Source organism: Bombyx mori, chromosome 23 (assembly GCF_030269925.1).
Source record: "Bombyx mori chromosome 23, ASM3026992v2".
Lineage (NCBI taxonomy): Eukaryota > Metazoa > Arthropoda > Insecta > Lepidoptera > Bombycidae > Bombyx > Bombyx mori.
The window spans coordinates 15,952,539-15,959,631 of NC_085129.1; the positions used below are offsets into that span (position 1 = coordinate 15,952,539).

The 7,093-nt window shown below is 42.4% G+C and overlaps 1 protein-coding gene across 4 annotated transcripts in view; it reads right to left on the bottom strand.

Annotated features, from left to right (window-relative positions):
- Positions 1-7,051, bottom strand: part of LOC101747000 (homeobox protein PKNOX2) — a 29,409-nt gene extending 22,358 nt beyond the window's left edge. The window contains exon 1 of one of the 4 annotated variants that reach the window (XM_062675307.1): positions 6,708-7,051. The gene's annotated coding sequence lies outside the window, so the exon portion shown is untranslated. The remainder of the gene's footprint in view (positions 1-6,707) is intronic. The other 3 variants (XM_062675308.1, XM_038019149.2, XM_038019150.2) reach the window with 3 other exon arrangements.
- Positions 7,052-7,093: the final 42 nt, after the last annotated feature.

Sequence of the window (7,093 nt, forward strand, 5' to 3'; positions counted from 1 at the left end):
TCATGAGGCTTTTAGTGTGAAAACGTGTTAATTCACAAACAATACCCATTTTTTATTGTTATCATTAGATACTGTTTAACTCGTTCGCGGGGCGCTCCCATTTAACGCGGCGCGGACACTAATTGTTTGGTTAAACGGGACATTTTATTTGACTTTCTCTTCTTGTGCTTAAAGCTTTATCTCGTACATTATAATTTCGGGCCATCGAGAAACCAGTAATGTACTCGCGGACGTGTTTATCAAGACCGAAGACGCGAGGAGGTGACGCGGCTGCTTGCCGAGACAGTCGCTTCGATAATTATCAGCTCCGTAACGTTAGGAAACTGGCGAAGACACACTTAGGAACAACGAGAAGAGGAGATCAGTCCAGAGCTCGGTGATATATGGCCACAAGATCGCCCTACGCACCACAACGTATGAGCTATCATAGATCATTTTAAGAGCAGTAACTGCCGACACTTCACAATTAATTTTACACTTCCAGATACGGAACCATGAGAAATTTTTCGGTACTGGTCTTCGATACCGTCCGATCGGTGGCTGCAAGAAAAAAAAACCCTTCCGAATCCTTTTAGTTTAAAAGTTTCCCCGGAAACCCTTTATTAGACTCGTGTACCTCTCAGCGCTCTTTAGGACTTGGCTTGTGCGACGGGAAAAAGGTTTACTCGGAAATACAAACCCAGGTATGCAATTTTTTTTGGAAACATTGTATTATGTACTGTATACCACAGACAAATTTGCATTTTGCATTGCACAGATAGATAAATGAGCTCATTGACATCCTAGTATCGAATGGTTTTACCGCCTCCCACCACCCGCCACAAACAACTCGCAACATCATTCAGACAAATCATTCGTTTTGTTGTTTAACCGGGCAAACGAGCTTACCGAGAATATGGTGTTAGGTTGTTACCGGAACCCACAGACTTCGAAACGTTTATTCCGCCACCTACCTTGAGACATGAGGTCCTTTCCAAATGTATAGCGGCTAACGTTGTCGAAGGGCTCCGAAAGAGGTGCGTAAAAGTCCCTAAACAAGCCCGTCGCTAAGACTGGAAAAGAGGGTTCTCTTTTCCAATCTTACCACATCCACAACGAATCCTATATCTTGAGACGCACCTGCAGAGTAGGCTCACTTGCAAAAATTGAAAACCATAAAAAACAAAATAAACCCAAATTCCACATCTAAATTATCCACAGACAACAATCCACCGCGTGTATACAGAAAATTGCAAAACAATTGTAGAAACACGATTTGAAATTGTGGGGAAATGCTTGTATTTTGAAGATCTAGGGACTGCAGAATTGTACACGGCAATGTAAGAAGGGGGCGTCCTAAGACTTGAATGGACTGCGCGTAAGGAGATTATGCGAGAAAAGGGTCTCAATGGAAGACCCTGCTTCACTTCATTTGGACCTTCACATAGCCATTACCAATAAGGGCCAAAAGTAGAAGAAGAGTGCAGAATTGTATAATAGGAACGCTGTACAGTGCGTCGTGGTCCACGACTAACAAAAAATACACGAAGATATGTATGTCTATATAGAACACGAAGATATGTATGTCTATATAGACAAGCCACGATCGAATACCATCTGCTGTTCACTTTACAGTAAGGAACATCTCGAAAACCCAACACAGGTTGCTTTGACCCTGTCAAAATGACATATATAGCTTAAACGCCACGACATCCAGGTTTAGACGAGCACTGACGACATACAAATGAGTGCTGCTCCTCTGCCAAGTTCTTTTCTAAATCACTAATCAGACATTCAAACGAACCGGTTCATAGTTGTGCTTGGCTGATAGCAGGTGGAGTAGCCGCTGTAACTATACTGAGACCTTAGAACTTATATCTCAAGGTGGGTGGCGCATTTACGTTGTAAATGTCTATGGGCTCCAGTAACCACTTAACACCAGGTGGGCTGTGAGCTCGTCCACCCATCTTAGCATTAAAAAAAAACAAAAAAAAGATGCTAAGTAAATGAAAAAAGTATACATTATAATAATAATTGGCGCGATGGTAAAATTAATTTTAGGAAAGATTAATTAAGCCGCGAGTGTTTTCAGTGATTCGCATAAACTGAAGAAAAGAAAGAGAAAAAAATAAGATTAAATTCTCGAACAGAAAACCGGGGTGGGAAAAATGCCGACTTTCGTTTCCCGCGTAAAAACCTTTGTGACAGCAAAAATGGCGGGACCGTGCGCCCATTACGGACAAGTGACGCCTTGACCGGCCGTGTAATTGCACAAAATATATATTTTAATAACGAAAGTTACGACAGAGAAGAAGAGACAATTTTGACTTATTTATCGGTGTAGCCGCAGGAAAGCATTATTAAAATATGCGCCTCAAATTCGTAAGCATCCATCTTTGAAGACGGTGAAAAAATCATTTGAGAAAATTTAAACTTCAATACATCGTGTTTAAAACAGATTTCCGTCTGTGCGTCTGTATCAAAATTAATGTTCACAATCGCTGAATCATTTTTGTTTTTTTTATTGCCCTTGTAGGCAGACGAGCATACGGCCCACCTGAAGGACGCCAACAATGCCAGGGGCAGAGCCAAGCCGCTGCCTACCGTTCCACACAAACAAAGTTTTTGTTGTTAAAGAAAACGTTCATTCTAAATTCATACCCTTTTTAACTAGGCATCTTTCTATGTACCTAACTCTATCTAACAGTATATTTTAAGGTAATGACCACAAACCCTAAAATAATGTGAAGACCGCACCCATATTAGGATAAGAAGTCAAAGTTCCTTTTAAGGGGTGGAGGGATTGCTTGTGGCCCACAGACTTTCATAGCTTCACCAGGACATGTGGACGAACATGGGCTCAGCCGGGTAAGGCAAAATCTGCTAAGAGCGGCCATGTCGTCCTAAACACGTCATTACGGATCCTCCCGAACCATTAACGATACTTTTAAGCACCGGCCACCGTCCTTAGGATCCGTCCGAGTAAATTAACCGATAGACACAGCCCACTGAGTTTCTCGCTGAATCTTCTCAGTGGATCGCGTTTCTGATCCGGTGGTAGATTCTGCGAAGCACTACTCTTGCCAGGGCCAGTGTTAGCAACACTCCGGTTTGAGCCCCGTGAGATCACCTACACGTCAAGAAGCTGACAGCCTCTCGAGGCTATCAGAATAGGTAGGGAGAAAACAATAAACAGCGGCCCAAGTGCCTTCGACGGAGAGAAATCTAGGACAGCTGCTTCGTAAATGGATCTAGTACCGGATCGGAATCGCGACCCACGAAAAGACCCGTAATAATATCTCAGGATGGTTGTACGGCGCGGGCTGATGTTATAGGCTAGGTTTGTCGTCGAGCTTGTCGCAGAGAGCGGTGATCTGTGGTTTGGGGGCTGTCAGTAGTGGCTTCCAAGAGAACTGCTAGTGGAGCAAAGGGATACGTTAGAACAGCTTTTAATTGTATAACAGCTATTTCACCCCACAAGCCGAAACTTATGGCGGGTACTCTACAAAAATACCTTTTTGAGCCCTCCAACTGGTAGTAGGAGCTCTTGTGAGTCCGCACGGGTAGGTACCACTGCCCTGCCTATTTCTGCCGTGAAGCAGTAATGCGTTTCGGTTTGAAGGGTGGGGCAGCCGTTGTAACTATACTGAGACCTTCGAACATATATCTCAAGGTGGGTGGCGCATTTACGTTATAGAAGTTTATGGGCTCCAGTAACCACTTACCACCAGGTGGTCTGTGAGTTCGTCCACCCAAATAAGAATCTAAAAAAAAACTAACCGCTTATCTGCCATTTTTAAATAAAACTGAGTTTTCGATCTGTTTCGAGACAGGCAGTGGGATTCACGTCTATATGACTAGCTTCTAGCAGTCTAAAGAAAATCGCCGTATCACTATCTCCATCACTCCACAACTGTAATGTTGGAATGTTCAAGAGTACTAAAACCCCTCCTTTCTCCTCCTCGACAAGCTGATGTGAAGCGATTCCGCATTGACTTAGTAGAAGTCTCAACGCTATTGTACGACATGTTCCCTGTCCACTTAGATTCCTACCACTTCCGATCCCTGTTAAAAGTAAACTGGGGAAATAGGGGAGCAAAAAAGAGATAGGTGCAGACTATTAAGTTACAAGAACATTTATTTTGTGGGATTATAGTTACATCCCTATAATTGTTTATATTCCGATCCGAACTGTCGCAGGCGTGCACAGCACTAGAGCCAACCTCGCTCTAGCTAGGTCATTACGAAAACGAATTTAATTAATAATTCAGCATTTTACGCTTTAATTGGTTCATATTAAAATAATCATCTGAAATGAAAATTGAAAGACTTTATTTATTTTTAACATGTTTTTATGAGTTCGGTATGCTTGTACGTAACGGAATTTTTGAACGTCATTCGCATCGTATTCCAGAAGTCCGATCAACTTGACAATTGGCACACGCGTCAAGGGCTGATGTCATTCCCGATCCTGCGGAAAGAATGGAAAGCAGTCAACGTCGCCCCAGACACGTCATTTCGAATCCTCCCGATCCACTAACAGTGCTTTTAGGTACCTCAAGCACCGTACATCGTTCTCGTCGAAACCGTCGCTGGCGACGAAGGGCTCGACGAGTAAATTAACCCTCAGACACAGCCCACTGAGTTTCTCGCCGGGTCTTCTCAGTGGGTCGCGTTTCCGATCCGGTGGTAGATTCTGCGAAGCACGGCTCTTGCTAGGATTTGTATTAGGAACGTCGTCAGGTTTGAGCCCCGTGAGCTCACCTACTAGTTAAGGTTAGGCTGATATAGCCTCTCAAGGCTATCAGCTTAGGTAGGATAAAAAAAAGGCTGATGACAATACAATAATTTCATAAATTTGCTTCTTTTTTTAGGATTGAGGGATTCCTAGTGGCCCAGAGGCCTTTCCAGTTTCACCAGGACAGGTGCGCGAGCAAGGGCTCAGCCAGGAGGAGTGAGATTTGCTAACAGCTACCCGAGCGTCTCCAAAGGAGACCTAACAACTCAAGAATAGCTGCTTCGCGAAAGAATCAACCGCCGGATCGGAATCGCGACCCGCGATGAGGAGTTCCGGCGAGAAAATCAACGGGCTAATGTTTATTTAGGTTACGCATTGCACGTCGAACTCTTTGTCGAGTTCGACGAGTACGGTTACCGGGGTCCCTGTTCCTAGCGTTATAGCTGAAGGCGTCTAATGCAAGGGTTACTGGATCGTATAGATCCGTAAAGACGCGATAACTTTGTTCAGATGTCCTGACCAGTATTAACAATATATAACAGAAGATGAAATTGTTAATGAAGTTTGCCAATTAAGAACGTTTTTATTTTATAAACAAATTTTTGGACTTTATTTAGCTAAGAAAGGTTTATTTTGTCTGTTTCTTTGTGTAAATACAAAAATTAAATTTCCAAGTATATTGTTTTTCAAATAATATTCTGAACTATGTTTATTTAATTATGGGGTACAAACGAGCTGACGGCCCATCAGGTGTTAACTGATCACCGGGACACACAGAGGTCGCGATATAATTTTTTTTTTTGCTTAGATGGGTGGACGAACTCACAGCCCACCTGATGTTAAGTGGTTACTGGAGCCCATAGACATCTACAACGTAAATGCGCCACCCACCTTAAGATATAAGTTCTGAGGTCTCAAGTATAGTTACAACGGCTGCCCCACCCTTCAAACCGAACCGCATTACTGCTTCACGGCAAAAATAGGCAGGGTGGTGGTACCTACCCGCGTGGACTCACAAGAGGTCCTACCACCAGTAAAACGAATACGACAACTCGTCTTGGGGCATAAGGTCTTCTCTCAATTTAGAGAATAACTCCTGGCTTACCCTACTAACTGGACTCCATGACTACTTTGCAGCAGAAATAGGCAGGATGGGAACTAGTCTTGCTCTCGATTATAATTAAAACAAAAATTAATGATTTTCACATATTATTTTTAATGTCGATATTGGTTTTTTTTAAGTTTTCCCCTTAGGTGTTTTTCAATTATTATTATTTTTTTCGAAACGTATACCATCTTTTAATCCACATTTGACTATTTATTAATTAAAAATAACGAAAAACATGTTGAATTAATCACAGTCCTCCTACGTCTTACTTCGTCCCAGTGTGGAAGATACCTAACTAGAATAATCGAATCACGAAACTCACCTAGTATTATTTTTATATTTAGACCTGTGCCATTAGAATAAATGCGTAAAAAATGGATCCATTCATCAAAAAGAGTAGTCCGTTAAACAAAAAAAATAAAATGATCAATACACACAAAAGCAAATAAATATTTTGAAAGTTCTAAACAAAAGCGAGACCTAAACACAAAGGTTTGAACTTCGAAACCACGTGGAGCGCCAAGGTCGAATTTATGTTTTCAACTTGTCAAGCGGCGGCGTGTGATAAATTAATTCTACGGGCCGTTATCATGGCCCGTCCCACCCGACTATGAACGTTAAGACATCAACATACGGTCGTGTTTCGCTTGCGCACCGATTCCACGCATAGTCGCCAACCCAGGCAATATATCTTAGGCCGTGTACTGCCCCTGACAGTTCGTAAACAAACTGGAGCTACCGCAACAAAGGATGTCTGTCGTTTTGCACATCAAAAACCGAAACCCGTGCCAAATTTGTTCGCTAAGAAAGCTGTATTCTACAAATAGCTATTATGACATAGATTAATATTGATATTTTATTCAAATGCGATAGTTTACTCACCAGAATACACCACCTAGGTATATTAGAATACAAAGTCATCTGTAGAACGTCTTGCACATATCGATCAGTCTTGCAGTTCTCAAAAACACCACTTACGACGAAAAAAAACGTAGTAGAGGTTAGCACCAAAAAGTTCAACAGTGTTTACAATGCACGTCACTCAGATAGTAAACGATGTTTTTTAATTACGTACACGGAACGGTTTAAATAACGTAATCAGGTCGTTAAATGAATCACTATCAAAATAAAAATAGTGTAGACGCCGCGTCGTCGGGCGCGCCGCTGCCTGTCTGCCGTGCTGTCAATATTCGTCAAAATGAAAATGGCGACACCCTCAGCTCCTGCCTGTCCAGCGACTCCGTCCCGCTCTACTTCATATAGTTAAC